This window comes from Neomonachus schauinslandi, chromosome 7 (assembly GCF_002201575.2).
Source record: "Neomonachus schauinslandi chromosome 7, ASM220157v2, whole genome shotgun sequence".
In the NCBI taxonomy this organism is placed as follows: domain Eukaryota; kingdom Metazoa; phylum Chordata; class Mammalia; order Carnivora; family Phocidae; genus Neomonachus; species Neomonachus schauinslandi.
The window spans coordinates 55,257,052-55,273,364 of record NC_058409.1 but is presented as its reverse complement, the minus strand read 5'-3'; the positions used below and the strand labels follow the sequence as shown (position 1 = coordinate 55,273,364).

Genomic DNA, 16,313 nt, shown 5'->3' with positions numbered 1-16,313 from the left:
CCTGACTTGGCATTCTATCCCTGAGCTTTGCCCACCTCTCTACAATCCATTCTGCATTCCACAGACAGAGTGATTTTCTCAGTATTAAGGAAAAAGCATTCAGTCGTGCACCATTCAGTCTGCTGTTAACTGTAAGGTTTTTGTAGATGCCCTTTGTTAGGTTAAGGGAGTTCTCTTTTGTTCCAAGATGGTGAAGTCATGAATGGATGTCCAATCCTGTCAAATGCTCCTGATGTGGTAAATTACAGGAAGTTTGTCTGTTGCCTAAGTACTGAAGGGAATTAGCTAAATGGGAGACAGAGTTGGAAGGACGGAGCAGGATGGTACTGTCTGAAATAACTGGATGTATTATGGCCTGGTAAAAGGGAAATAACGAGAGGCCATCCGGCAGTCTCTGCTGCCGCCATGATTCAAAGGCAACTGGGTACATCGCGTGTATCTGAAACGACTGATTCCATCTCAGTCTGTGGTGGACAACTGGGATCCATTCTCCAACTCTCAGAGCACCATCCTGGAATGCCCCTAGAAAGTTCTGGCTAGTATTCATTCCATCTGCCTTGCTATCCTTCAACAAACAGCAATTATGACATCTCCAACATGGAACTGGGGGTGCAGATTACTTATTATTTACAGGCAGTCCTTGTAATTAGCTATTAAGCGTCAAGTGCCAAGCCCCAATGCAAATCTACTCATCAGAAGACAATTAATTAAACTTGACTTTCTCATTAACACCTATAGTTTTCCTAAACTTGCATTCAGATCATGGATTCCATGTGATGAATGTCACCTTAAAATTTGTCTCATCAGTCAGAGCACTCTATTTTATCCCACAGAATGGGACAAAATATTTGCAATACATACATCTGACAGAGAACTTGTATGCAGAATACATAATGAACTAATACAATTCAACTATGAAGACAGAAATCAATTAAATATAGGCAAAATATTTGAAACAGACTTCACAAAACAAGATATATTAATGACCAATAAACACATGGGAAGACTTCAACATCAATAGCCATTAGGGAAATGCCAATTAGGGATGCCTGGGTGGCTCAGTCAGTTAAGCGTCTGCCTTCAGCTCAGGTCATGATCCCGGGGTCCTGGGATCGAGTCCCACATCGGGCTCTTTGCTCAGCAGGGAGCCTGCTTCTCCCTCAGCCTGCTGCTCCCCCTGCTTGTGCTCTCTCTTCTCTCTCTTTGACAAATAAATAAATAAAATCTTAAAAAAAAAGGAAAGAAAAAAGAAAAAGAAAATGCAAATTAAAACCAAAATGGAAAAAAAAAAATGAGGTACTACTTCACACCCACTAGAATGACCAAAATGAAAGAGACAGACAATATTAAGTGTCAGTGAGGATGTGGATCCCTGGAACTCTCACACATTGCTAGAAGGAGTGTAAAACATTACTGCTACTTCCAAAAACATTTGGTAGTTTCTCACAAATTTAAACATATACTCACCATATTACTCAGTAATTCTACTTCAGGTATTTATCCAAAAGAAATTAAAATATATATCTACACAGGGACGTCTGGCTGGCTCAGTTGGAAGAGCATGTGACTCTTGACCTTGGTGTTGTGAGTTCAAGCCACACATTGGGTGTAGAGTTCACTTAAAATAAATAAATAAATAAATAATGTTAAATATATATATACATATGTATATGCATATATATCCACAAAGACTTGTACACATATGTTCATAACAGCTTTTTCAAAATATATACAATAGCCCCAAACCAGAAACAACCCAAATGACCATCAACAGGGGAACAGATAAACAAATTGTGGTATATATAACTCAGCAAAAAAAAAAAAAAAAGAATCCACTGATATATGCCACATAGGTGAATCTCAAAAGCATTATGAAAAATGAAAGAAGCTTTCACATTCCATTTATATGAAATTCTAGAAAATGTAAACTTTTCTATAGTAACAAAAAACAGATCAGTGATTGCCTGGGAGTGGGAAGAAGGGAACATTTACTGAACAGGATATAAGAGAATTTGGGGGAGTTATGGAAATATTCTGTATCTGGATTTAGGTGGTGCTGACATGTTTGTATACATTTTTCAAAACCCACCAAACTACATTTAAAATGGGAGCATTTAATTGTATATAAATTGTACTGTAAAATTCATTTTAAAAAACAATAAAACACAAGCTCCTAAATGCTCAATTAGCTGCCCATTGTCACCTAAGACATAGGGTTTCAAACGGGGCATCTACTACCCTGAGGCCCCTCCAGACAAACATGTCCCTGGCTCCCAGGCCATCATATAGTCTCTTACCACGGTGGATAGGACTAGCCCCACGTGAACCCCAACATAGGGACTGGACCAAAGGTTTGAGGGCCCTCTGTGCTCCCCTCACCCTCAGATCCCACTTAGCTTTCTCAGGGGAATGAAGGGTACTACCTCCCAAGCAGGGAGCTCAGCTGGTCTCAGGAGGAAGAGGAGGAATGGTATAAGGAATAGAAGATATCCTTGTCCTGTTTACAACTCATTCAGGGACGACCATCATGGTTTATTGATGACTCACGCCAGGCTGAACATCGGGGTGAGAGTTTTCCACATGCTATCATATTCAATTCTTGTCCTAACCCTAAGCATGACTCCTTCTGTTAGGCCAGTTTAGAAAGGAAAAAGCAAAGGAAGCAGAGAAGCTAAGAAACCATTCCAAGCTTTCAGAGCTAGTATATGGCAGAGCTGAACCCAAGCAGCATGATGTCAAAGCCTGTGTTCTTAACACTGCCTTTGCTTGTGAGCTAGCTCTGCTTCCGACTGCTCGTGCCCATCCTTCCCCTCATCACCCTGCCTAAAGTGCACATAGCTGGGGGCAGGCCCAGAGGACAGGGTTCTGAACAAACAGGACCCAGGCCCAGAACATGGAGTCCTGTTCTCCTCCCTGCTGCAGCTACATCAAGAGTGCCCAAAGTTCAGAATCATATTAAGTCATTTTCTCTATAATTCAAGTACAGAAGTACTTTTGAGAGTCATACAGCATTCCGGCTATTCCTGTGTACTATAAATATGTAATTTATGGGGAAAATGGGAACTCTGTGTCACATTCAAACTGAGGACTATCTGAAAGAAAGGAGAAAAATATCCCATCCTATTGAGTCATGGGGAAAAATACTTACAGTATATCATAAGAGTAAATAAGAATGTAAAAACAGCTTCTGTTTGGAAGTGCAAATCAAATGTTAATGTGGCCTTGAGTTTATTTCAAGTATTTTTCATGAAGCATTTTCATTTTCACAACTCGTTAAGTCCCCCATATTAAACCAAAGTCAAGTGATTTTAGATGCCTACTTGAAAACCCTTAAGATCAATGTATTCAACTCCCTTTGAAAAGAAGAAACAAACTGCAACTGTTCTTTGAAAACAGATTATCATGGCATATAGATCATTAGTCACTAAAGAACAAGATCCTTGAGCCCCGGGTTGATTTTTCTTTGCCTGGCACAAAGCTCAGTGTGGGGTGGACACCTCATTTTTCTTGGCCCAATGCCCCTTTTTCTCTGAGTCAAGTTTAGAGTGGTCAAACCCATCCCCCTGACCACACAGGGGAGAAAACCAGCCCAGCTGGGTCTCAACGTGTCCTGTCCCAAGATTCTTCATACTTCCACTAAAGAAAGAGACTGAACAGGGACCTGAGATCCCAAGAGTTGCTGGTGCTGTGTTTCTGGCTGAGAGGGGAAAGTTGGTCTGAGAGAAAGAGCCCTCAGGCCTTTCTTCTCTGAGTGGGGATGCCCCCCAGCCACCAACTGGGTACCTTCCAGGGATTTGGTTACATATGGGATCACACATCACAGACAAGGCACCGTGGATCTAGAAGGTACCTGTGGTCTATCTCATTCTTCTCAGATCCAAGCTAAAAGCACAAAATCAAAGCATTCTTAGCGGCCATTTATAAAAAGTAGCCATAGTTTTCAGCTTCTATTCTGCCTCAAGTACCCTGGGAGACATTTCAGGCCATTCCTATCATGTAATCCTCCCAACAAATCTACAGGGGAAGGAAGCTACTATTATCATCCCCCTTTTACAGAGACACAAACCAAACAAAACTGGATGCTGAATATTTTGAGATCTTTAGTAACTTGCCCACATTCACACCATCACTACTAGCCTTTTGCCCTTACTCTGAGGGCAGCTGTAACACTGTGTGGTCTAGACTTGAACTCCTCCTAACCATTCTTGTGTAGGCATGAATTATAAAAATAAATCTAAACTAAAAGCCTGGTACGAATGTTCTCATTTAAAAAAAACAACAACATGGAGCTAGTAAGTGGGCAGCTGAACCCAGTGTCTAGAGCTGACCCAGCAAGGCCATCAAACTGGAAATTTCATTCACACACAGTATTGATCCTATACATGGGCACCAGGGAGGGCAGCTCAGGGCAGAACTAAGGAAGAGCCTTAGATTTTTACAGAATGTGCCTTTTTGAAAATATTTTTTTCTACTGTGGTGAATGTACATATAACTTACCATTTAAGCCTTTTATTTATTTATAGACCTTATTTATTTATTTTAGAGAGAGAGAGAGAGAGCACGAGAAGGGGAGGGAGGGACGGAGAGAGAGGGAGAAGCAGACTCCCCGCTGAGCAGGGAGCCCCATGCGCGTCTCCCTCCCAGGACCCTGGGATCATGACCTGAACCGAAGGCAGATGCTTAACTGACTGAGCCATCCAGGCGCTCCAAGAAGAGAGATTCTTAAGCAGGCTCCCGGCTCAGGGTGGAGCGTAACATGGGGCTCCATCTCACGATCCTGAGATAATGACCTGAGCCAAAATCAAGAGTTGGAAGCTTAACCGACTGAGCCACCCAGGCGCTCCTCCATTTTAACCCTTTTAAAGTGTATGCTTCAGTGGCATTAATACACTCACATTGCTCTGCAACCGTCCCCACCATCCATCCCCAGAACCTTCTCATCTTCCTAAACTGAAACTCTATGCCCATTAAACATTAACTGTCATTTCCATCCCACCCCCACCCCAGCCCCTGGCAGCCATCCTTTTACTTTGTCTTTATGAACTTGACTACTCTGAGTACCTCATGTAAGTGGTATAGTATATGCTTTGAATTTTCAACTCCTCCAAGTACTTACTGAAACCGACTACTTGTCCAGCACTGTGCTAGGCCTTATGAAGGAATATATAAAACATGAGATCCAATTCCTGCCACGGAGATCATTAGGCAGCCGACTCTTGTACAACACAGTTTGTACTGTGCACGTCCATTTATATGTGGATTTTCTTTTTTATCAATACAGTACTGTAAATGCACTTCTCTTCCTTGTGATTTTCTTAATATTTTTTCTCTAGCTTACTTTATTGAAAGAATATAATATATAATACACCTAACATACAAAATATGTGTCTGTTGACTGTTTATGTTATTGGTGAGGCTTCCAGTTTGCAGCAAGCTATTAGTAGTTAAGTTTTGGGGAAGTCAGAGTTATATGCAGATTCTCGACTCCGAGGGGGATGGTCAATGCCCCACCCCCTGTGCTGTTCAAGGGTCAGCTGTAGTTGAGCTGTGAAGGCAAGCCTAGATTCTAAGAAATGATGTGAATGTTCACATGCTTGATACCGACTGGAAGACAGGAGCAATGTAGGGGAGAGAGATCCTTATAAGCTGGTATAGTCTAAGAAAGCTTCATAGGAGTGATGACTTGAGGAATGAGAATGAAGTTTGGTTCGGCAGAGAGGAAGATTCTGGATTAATGAAATCATTCACAAATCCAGGCAGGCTGGATCTTCCCAAGAAGTCAGAGCCAAAGCCAATGGGCCACAGCATTCTGATCCAGTGTCTCTGAGGAAAGGATGGTAAACACTAGGTCTGTGAATCAGACTTCTGGTTGTATCCCCAAGATACACATGCAATGGTTTCCTTTTCTCCTACTGCAAAAGAGACACAAAAGAAAATCAAACATTCCTTGTTGTTGTTATTCTTTATAATTATCTCAGAAAATAGCCAAACCAGCTCTTTTGTGCAAGTTTGTCTTTTTCCGTTGGCAAAAGGAGCTGGTAGGGACTTCTGAAACTTGTGTGGAGTGTCTAACAGCAGGGTCAGGTCCCGTCAACTCTGACCACCGATGGGCACACAGCCCCCTGGAGTTGTGGTGAGATAAGCCTCCAGATGCTCACTCTAGCCAGTCCCACAGGCCGTTTAAACAAGCGGTCCACAACACCACCCCAGCCCTGCCAGCACTTTGAGCAACTGGCCGAAGGAGCATCACCCAACAGATCACTTTCTGAGCATAACCCTCACTAGGGACTCTGTGTAAGAACAGGAAGGCCTGCATCGCTGCATCATATCCCTTTGTTTTTTCTTGTCTGTTCTTTCTCCCCTTTAAGATGTGGCTCAGTTGTTAAGCGTCTGCTTTCGGCTCAGGTCATGATCCCAGGGTCCTGGGATCGAGCCCTGCATCGAGTTCCCTGCTCGCTTCTTCTCCCTCTCCCACTCCCCCTGCTCGTCTTCCCTCTCTCACTGTGTCTCTCTCTGTCAAATAAATAAATAAAAATCTTTAAAAAAAAAAAAAGATGTGGTCGTAAAAAAAAAAGTAGTCCCTATTTTAAACATAAACATTCCTTACTGTGTCTCACAGCATATAGTTTTGATTCTGACTGTCCATTCAACTGTATGTAGGTTAACAGAAATTGCAAATGTGGGGCCAAATGAAGCAGCCAGAAAATGTACCATGGGCCTTTATGAGGAACTTGGCAACTCTAAGAGAAGAAAAATGTAAAATGGTAGCAAGTGGGTCCTGTAAGCCTCCCACAGTCATAGGCATGGAGTAGTCCATGGTGAATGGATGCACATAAACCACAACAGAATACAGGATGGGGAACTAATGGATTCTGAAAAGGTATTGAAATTCTGAGATGAATCCTAGTACAATTCCTTCCTAATAGTTCTGAGAACTAGAAATCATTGTCTCATGCCTCCCTGAGTGTTCCCATAGGAGGGGCTGCTACCCATGCTTTCCTCTCGTTCCAGTGACCTGGAAAAGGCCACGCTAGGGAGCACTACTTTCTAAAGGTGAGTACATGGGGGTGTTGCTGTCTGAGCAGCAGCTCAGTCTCCTCAGGTACACCAAGGCAGGTAACAGATGTCAGGGAGATAGGAGAATTACAAACCATGTTGGAGCTACTTATTACTAACCTATTGTCCATTCTCTTGTTTATTACTTTCTGCTACATATTGAACAGGTTGACTCTCAAGAAGATCTCAGTTCTGACCCACAATATTGCAATAGTCCAATTGGCCTACTGGTCTCTAGTATGTTTTCTTCAAACACATTTCTCCTACTTCCCCAAAGCGGTATACTTCAAATACAAATCTCACTATTAATGCTCTTGCTTAAAACTTCCTCCAGGATAAACTTCAAGCTTAGTTCACTATGTTTCAAGCAAAAAGAAATGTGTACTTATACGTAATTACAGTGAAAATGTAGAGTTTCAAAGATATTTTTAAATAATTACAGAAGTCTTCAAGCAAAAAGCCATCCAATGAAATAAGCTTAAAGTCTATGTTAACATGTTTTCTAACACTGGATGATAGAAAATGATAAAGATAAAAAAATGAGGAAGTTGGGTCTGAAAAAGCCAAGAGGTAAGGATTGAAAATAGTTCACTACGTAGGAATAACTTTTGTTACAATTGTAATTACAAATATAAAATGAAGACATTATATGAAAGACACACATTCATAGTTAACAAATTAAGCCTCTTCATTTTGGCAAGCATTTCTTTCTTACTCTCCCTGCTGCCCCAGGCCTGCTTCCTGTGATCACCTCTCAGACCACCCGCATTTAGCTCTTGTCTCAGTCACTGCATTTGGGGGAGCCCCAGCTAAGAAAGGTACCAGAGTGGCTCCAGAAAGTAGAAGCTCAAAAATTCTGAACCTCCAAACCTCAGGATGGGATTTTGGAACTGGATTATTTAGCCCTCTGATAGTAACAAGGACCCCATTTCTATGGGTAAGGGCGTGATGATACCCTTGGTGTGCTGTAACTGAAGGATAAAAGTTCTCAACTGTAATGGATTAAGATGAGGAACAGATGAAAGAGGAAATGCTGGTTTATTCAGTAGCTTTGGCTGATCCTATAAAATATATACATCTAGAAGCAGCTAGCCTGATACACCATTAGAACAGTTTATTAAACGTCAGCTAAGGTGTCATTTGGGGAATGATATCCCATGAGGTTAGGGCACTGGCCTCTAGGATAAATTGTATACATTAAATCAATGATATATGGGTCTGTGTCCCCAGTAACTAGAATACATGGATTCTGAACACTATATAAGCTTCCAAGCACCACAAAACCTGGATCCAAAATTGTCTATTAATATGGGTATTATAAGTAGCTAGGTCAAATGAAATCTTGCCACTTGCAACAACGTGGACGGAGCTAGAGTATACTGCTAAATGAAATAAGTCAGAGAAAGACAAATATCATGTGATTTCACTCATACGTGGAATTTAAGAAACAAAACAAATGAACAAAGAAAAAAGAGACAAACCAAAAATAGACTCTTAACTATAGAAAACAAACTGATGGTTACCAGAGGGGAGGTGGGTGTGGGGATGGGAGAAATAGGTGATGGGCATAAAGAGTACAGTTATCATGATGAGCACTGAGTAATGTATAGAATTGTTGAATCACTATATTGTACACGTGAAACTAATATAACACTATATGTTAACTATATAGGAATTAAGTAAGTAAATAAATAAATAATTTCTTAAAGGTCGCTAGATCATACCCTTCTCCCAATCCTCAGCTCTTCAAACTACGTCCCACTTTTCTCTAGGTCAGCTAAGCTGTAAGCAGCTGCTAACCACTTCTCCCACTCCCCCACCCCCACACACACGAGTAATTCTGAGAACACTTTTCCAGCCAATCTTCCCCATCCCATTGCCCATTCCTGCAACTCTGTTCCCCAAGTTCCAGGTCTGATTTTTCTTGGCAAACTTTTCTTCCTCCCTCACTTCCTCTCCTGTCTTCCTTCCTGCCTGCCCTCTTCCCTTCAGATTCTGCCAAGAGGCATACAATTAAGAAAAAACTAAGTAATCCAGGGAATCAGGACAAAAGGAAAATAAAAGATTAGCACAAAGAAAGTTGACCATATGGAACTGGTAGGTAAGTGTTACAAGTTGAATTGTGTACCCCTCCCTGCAAAAAAAGGTGCTGACATCCTAACCCCAGGTACCTGTGAATGTGGCCTTATTTGGAAATAGGATGTTTGCAAAGGTAATCAAATTAAGAGAAGGTCATTAGGGTGGGGTTTAATCCAATATGACTGGTGCCTTTATTTATTTATTTATTTTAAGATTTTATTTATTTATTTGAGAGAGAGAGAGTGCACTCACGCCTACGAGCGGGGAGAGAGCAGGGGTGGGGGGGAGGGGCAGAGGGAGAGGGAGAAGCAGACTCTCCGCTGAGCGCTGAGCACGGAGCCCGACATGGGCTTGATCCCAGGACCCTAGGATCATGACCTGAGCCAAAGGCAGACACTTAACCAACTGAGCCACCCAGCCGCCCCTATTTTTTATTTTATTTGTTTAAGATTTTAAGTAATCTCTACACCCAATATGGGGCTCGAACCCACAACCCCGAGATCAAGAGTCACATGCTCCACCAACTGAGCCAGCCAGTCTCCCCCAATATGACTGGTGTCTTTACAAGAAGAGGGAAACTTAGACACAGATACACAGGAAGGGTATGTGACAACAAAGGTAGAGACTGGAGTGATACGGCTGGAAACCAAGGATGGCTGGCCACCACCAGAAGCTAGGAATAGGCAAAGAAGGATTTTCCCTACAGGTTTTAGACAGACTATGGCCCTGCTGACACCTTGATTTTGGACTTACAACCTTCAGAACTGTGAGAGAATAAATTCCTATTGTTTAAGCCACTTAATTTGTGGTAATTTGTTACAGGAGCACTAGAAAACTAATATAGAGTAGGCATCCCATATATTTGACTCTTAGTCTCTTCCTAGCAGCTGAAGCAGGAAACTGTTACATGATCCACAGGGCCCACAGGATTAAAAGATCCTTACTTGTTCAGGGGATACAGAGCTTTTCATGACGCTGAGAGTTCAGAGAATGGTCTCCACTGGGTCCTACAGAAAAAAACTTCGGGAATCAATTCACGACTATAGTTGATGACATCATGACACTTGCCCCAATAATAAATTTTATGCAGCTATTTCCTACAAGGTGCACATCCAGGAATCAGAAATGAAGAAGAGACATTATTACCAACTTCACAGAAATAAAAAGGACTATAAAGGAATACTAGGTACAACTGTATACCAACACATTAGATAACTTGGATGAAATGGACAAATTCCTAGAAAGATACAAACTACCAAAACTGACTCAAGAAGAAAGAGATGATCTGAGTAGACCTAAAAAATGAAAAGATTGAATTAGTAACCAAAAAACTATTCATAAAGCCCAGGCCCAGATGGCTTCACTGTGGAATTCTACCACTTATCTTTTTTTTAAGATTTTTTAAATTTAGTTTATTTGAGAGAGACAGAGAGAGAGAGAGAGAGAGAGCAAGCGAGCACAAGGCGGGGAGGGGCAGAGGGAGAAGCAGACTCCCCACTGAGCAGGGAGTCCAACACGGGGCTCGATCCCAGGACCCTGAAATCATGACCTGAGCCGAAGGCAGACGCTTAACCGACTGAGCCACCCAGGCGCCCCTCTATCAAACATTTAAAAAAGAATACCAATTCTTCACAAACTCTTCCCGAAAAGAGAAGAGGAAGGAATACTTTTCAACTCATTTTATAAGGCCAGTATTACTCTGACACCAAAACCAGACAAATACGTCACAAGGAAACTACAGACCAAATGCACATATAGAACGTACCAAAAGAGTATGTTCCAAGTACACAGCTCTATAATTTTATGTCTGTGAGGTAATCTCCATAAACAGTCTTCTCATGATGGGTTTTTGGTAAGGTCAGACAGCAGATTTCAAGGCTATAATCTTTGGGAAGCATCTGGGGGGTAAATGTTCTGTGTTACCAATGAAATGCAGGTCTTTATGCTTTGCCAACTTCTAGAGCAGGGGATAGAAATGAGGTCTTCCGATGAAAACGAAATGTTATTTATTTATTGTTAAATGGTTGACGAAAGTTAGGGGAACTGCCACTACCAAAGAAAGAACTAAAGAGCATTTTTCATGCTGAAACTTGAACAAAGAATGTGGGACAAAGAAGAGTTATTAGATATTTGAGATATATTTTATAATTTATTTAAAATTTAATTTAAGAGGCACCTGGGAGGCTCAGTCCTTAAGCATCTGCCGTCGGCTCAGGTCATGATCTCAGGGTCCTGGGATGGAGCCCCGCGTCGGGCTCCCTGCTCAGCGGGAAGCCTGCTTCTCCCTCTCCCTCTCCCCCTGCTTGTGTTCCCTCTCTCGCTGTGTCTCTCTGTGTCAAATAAATAAATAAAATCTTAAAAATAAAAATAAAATAAAATAAAATAAAATTTAAAACTACAAGAAAGAGATTTTAGCTTATAAGGAAGTTTAAGCATTGACTCAAACACAGAAAAGACAGGCTCCATTTCTCTGGACTTCAAAAATAAATCCAAAACACATCTTGCTAGGATAACAAACGTAATTCCAGGAGTCCAAATCCTACACTTTTTCAAGTCTTGCTCAAATGTTGCCAGTTTTAAAAAAAAAAAAAAAATGTAGCTGTTTTCAAATTAGTGTGGCGCTTGAAAGTTTCCTTTTACATCATTTTCCATTTTCTTCTTTGAGTTGCATTTATCTTACTATCTCACTGAACGATCTCTAGAATCTCCAGACTCCTACTCAGGTTTAGAATAGTGCTTTGCTCATAACCAGCACTTACTAAAAACTGTTCCATGAACTAATGAAAATACCATGTATCTCATTACATGGTCAGTCTAAAGCCAAAGGATTTTTAAAGTATTCAAAGTAATAAAGCCTCCTGTTAAAAGAATTGCCAGATACAATAATCTTTAAAAATCTGTTTTTGAATTAAGCAACAAATAAGAGATGACTTAACCAGATTCATTTATACTAGTTACTATTCTTTTAATTGATGTCCACAGCAGTAAGTGTCCTTCTGAGAAGAAAAATGTCAACCTAATAGTTTACTTTCACTTTGCAAAATTATCCCTTTTAAGATACCCAACCAGTTTCTTCTGAAACCATTCTTGAAATGGTAGGGAGAAACTCCATTAATGGACTTTGACACTTAGACATTTTTCTAATTTATAGAAAAAATGAGGTTGAAAAAAAATTACTTGAACCGAAGCATGTAAAGTGGATTATAATATTGTAATCACTAATTCCCTGTCCTCCTTTTAAAAGGATTATATAATCTCTGCCCATTGTTATACGACTTGCAAGGTTTTTTTTTTTTTTTTTTTTGAGAGTACACTTTCTGGCCCCATTGACAGCAAGCTTTGCCATATGACTTGCTTTGGCCAATAAAATGTGAACAGAATTGGGGTGCTCAGAATGTGAGCTGTTTTGTTTTAGGAGCAGCATGTGCAGGTGGTGTATAAGAGCTGATTGTAACATTTCCAGAAATTTGGCAAGTCACTTGCTAAACTTGTTAAAAGTAGCTTGAAATCAGCCACGGTGGGAGTATTTACATCATGGAAATAACACTACAAATCAGGACTCTTCTTCCCTAAAGTTGGTTCCAGCACACGGTGAAGTGAGTGTATCCCCCCAAAAAAGTTGATCTTTCAACCTGGAGCCTGGAGTAAAGGAAACTAGTGGAATAGATGTAGCAGATGTAATTTGCTTGAGAAATGAATCTTTCTTATTGTAAATCACCGAGTTGTAGGCGTTGTTACCTCAACATAATCCATCGAAAGCTGATACACTAGCGTTATTAAGTTCTAGAACACCAACGAGCCCTGTCCAGACCTTGGTTCGGCGGGTTTCTTTTAACAACTTGAACCATCAGATACCTTGAACCTGAAAGGATGCAAACTGCACTCTGACTCAAGACAGGAATCCAGGTCTTGGAAGGTTAATGTATAAGTATAAAATAAAAATTACATTTTTAAAAAGCACTAAACAAGTGCATCATTTTTAAACCTTGGCAAACGAGGTCTGTCACTCGTGGACCTGGATGGCTAAGGAGTGACTCTCCAGCCCTTTCCCCTATAGGTCACATGTTACCCTCCCCCTTTCACCCCCAGATGCGTGAATTGAGCGCTGTGTCTTTAAGGGATACGCGCGGAGGTTTCTGCACAGAACAAAATGTCTGCGAGGATCCTGGAGGGGACCCGCGATCCCAGACTTCTAGCCCGCCTCTTGCTCCTGCCGCGCTTTGGGGGTGATGGGGTGAGTGTGCGCCGCCACGTAGGCGGCCGCGCTCCCGGAGGCCTGGGCGGGTCGCGGCCCACCAGGGGCTGGGGGAGAAGTGGGGCGGCTAAGGGAATGGGGACCAGTCCCGGGCCTCGGGGGCCGCAGGTGAGCCAGCAACCCGCAAACGCCACTGTGCGCTATTATCACAGGCTGGCTTGCGCACGGGCTGCCGGACGTGCCCTTCCTTCTCTGTGCTCAGGTTGTCCCTAGTATAAAAGACGCATGTGGCCCCGGATTCTGCCTAAAGGCACTGTTCAGCTTCTTTCAGCACCTCGTTTTTGCTCCCAGTCTCCTTTCAAAAAAGTTATTTGAGAATATCGAAAATCATCTGCTTTCCTAAGTAAAATTGCCTTTTTGCAGTCAGACTTTTAACAGTGGCAAATGGTTGCATGCCCTGTAGTGTGCTCTTTCTCTGAGACTTTCTTAATGTTTCTCATTTTGGAGAGGAGAAGCCAAATACGAGCCAAATGCTCAAACAGGAATCCCTGCCCCCATCTCCATGGTGCTCAAACAAAAGAATTTTCCGATCCTCTCTGAGTATAGAGAAGCAGTTTGCTGTAACTACTGACAGTAGCCAAATGCCCGAAGCTTACCAAAATTGTTTTTCCTTTCTTGAAAGAAAAAAATAACTACTATCCAAACTTCAAATTAGCCCAGACTACATGAATATGGTGTTAAACAGAAGCTATTGTAAAAAAAGCTTAATAAATTGACATAATTAGGGTAATTATTTTATGCACTTTGCGTTCATGTATTATTTGTACACTCTTTTTGGCCAAAACTAGCTTGAGGCAAAGGACAATAAAAAGTATGCAACAATGTGTAAAATGGCCAAGAGCCAAAACAAGGTAATTCTCAATTAAAAATTCTTTGTATTACAAAGGACTTCAAAGTAGGGCAGCTTTAAATTCCTGTAATTCATATTAAAGTATGCGTTTTACAAGACAAAAGGAATCAACACCCTTCTTTTGAGGAACATGTATTAAAGTCATGTAGACCTAAAATAAAGGTCCAGTTTAGGGTAGAAGCTTTTCATTTTTAAAAATGCATTAATAGAATACATCTGGCCTTTTAGCTAATGGTAGAGGTATCTAAGAGTTTGGCTTAACACATTCAGAGAACATCTCTGACTCATCATACAATTAGCTGTGGGTCCAGTACATTTTTTACAGTCCATGTGTAACATTTATCTAAGTATTTTCACACTTATCCATGTATTGCCTAAGTATCCACACTTCACAGTTTGGAGGCATTTTTTTGCTTTTTCACTTCATCTAAGTCTTCAGCCTTGTGATTCCAGACTAATTTTTCTGATTGGCTGGATCTGTTTATAAATAGATGAATCCATGGTAGTAAACTAATATTTCAAAGAGATGGACAAGTAACAGGTGAATGAATTGTGGTTTCCTTGATATTTCAATTGTCAAGGCTAATTATTTATTATGTTCTGCTTTGATTAAGTTACGGGTGGGTGAAGTAAATGAGACTTTTTTTTTTTTAAAGATTTTATTTATTTATTCATGAGAGATAGAGAGAGAGGCAGAGGCAGAGGGAGAAGCAGGCTCCCCGCGGAGCAGGGAGCCCGATGCGGGACTCCATCCCAGGACCCTGGGATCATGACCTGAGCTGAAGGCAGACGCTTAACCGACTGAGCCACCCAGGCGTCCCTAAATGAGACTTTCTTAATGTTTCTCATTTTGGAGAGGAGAAGCCAAATAGGAGCCAAGTGCTCAAACAGGAATCCCTGCCCCCATCTCCATGGTGCTTTTAGTGTTTCCACCCAAGTCTGTGTGGATTTCACATTAGTGTGAATTTCTTACCTAAGACCCAGGCTCAAAGTCAGGTATTTGTTTACAACTCTGCCAGATTAATCCATCTGAAGTGATTAGCCTTGGCTGTGGAAGGACAAACAGAGCTACAGTTCATTTGCTATTCCCTTTTGAGAACATTGCCTCGTTCTTTGGCCTTTAGCCTAATATTTTGTATGTGTTCAAGCATAAGTATAAAATAATAAAATTAACTTCCGTGGGTATTTTATAGGATGATTCTTAATGTTATAGTCATATATTATATGTATGTACACCCATATTTACACAAATTATTCATCTGGGTTTTGATCTCCCTTATTCTCTATATTGGTATTCAGGGAGAGGATACTGAAGAATCTGGGTTTTAATCTGATAGATTATTAGAAGACTATAACTTTGGAGAACTGCAAATAAAACTTCAAATGCAGTTTGAAATAATTAATGTGAATTTATTATCTTCCACAGGCTTAAACTTATCATTCCTTCCAGATAATGGATACTCAAATGAAATTCACTATGGGAGAGTTTAGAGGTGTGGTACCAACAATACTACTCTCCCCCTTCCATGAAATAACTAAAATCTACTTTTCTCTCAGCTTTTTCCCCTTCCCCGAAATTGGACTAAAACATTTCCACTATTAAATTAATTTCATGCTAGCTACTTTCATTTAGCATCAGGAAATATTTTTTTAAAATATGAGCTTGGAAGCCTAGTTATAAGACTAAAGAATTGGAACTTTATGAGCATCAGCACTAGTGGCAATATGTTTTTTGTGAATTTGGGGCCCTGAAGGAGGTCAGGAAGGGAAGAGATGCTGAAGCAGGAGTGTCTGCTTGAACATTTGTGTTAGGGCCCCCAAGACCCACCCTTTCCTCAGTATGGACATCGTGTGATGGAATTCACCCTCATGAGTGAACAGTGCTCTGACCTTTAGCATATGTATCAGAATTATTGCTGGAAGCGTCTGAATTGTGGTTTCCTTGATATTTCAATTGTCAAGGCTAATTATTTATTATTAATAATAATAATTATTATGGCATCCTGGGCAGGCAGCAAGCCCTTGTCTGACCTCAGATGAGCAGGTGCACAATGAGCAATTCGAATGAGAGTG

The 16,313-nt window shown here is 41.0% G+C and overlaps 1 protein-coding gene across 1 annotated transcript in view; it reads right to left on the bottom strand.

Annotated features, from left to right (window-relative positions):
- Positions 1 to 10,118: 10,118 nt before the first annotated feature.
- AGGF1 (angiogenic factor with G-patch and FHA domains 1) overlaps positions 10,119 to 16,313 on the bottom strand; it is a 62,597-nt gene continuing 56,402 nt past the window's right edge. Inside the window, exon 15 of the mRNA XM_044916921.1 lies at positions 10,119 to 10,155. The gene's annotated coding sequence lies outside the window, so the exon portion shown is untranslated. The remainder of the gene's footprint in view (positions 10,156 to 16,313) is intronic.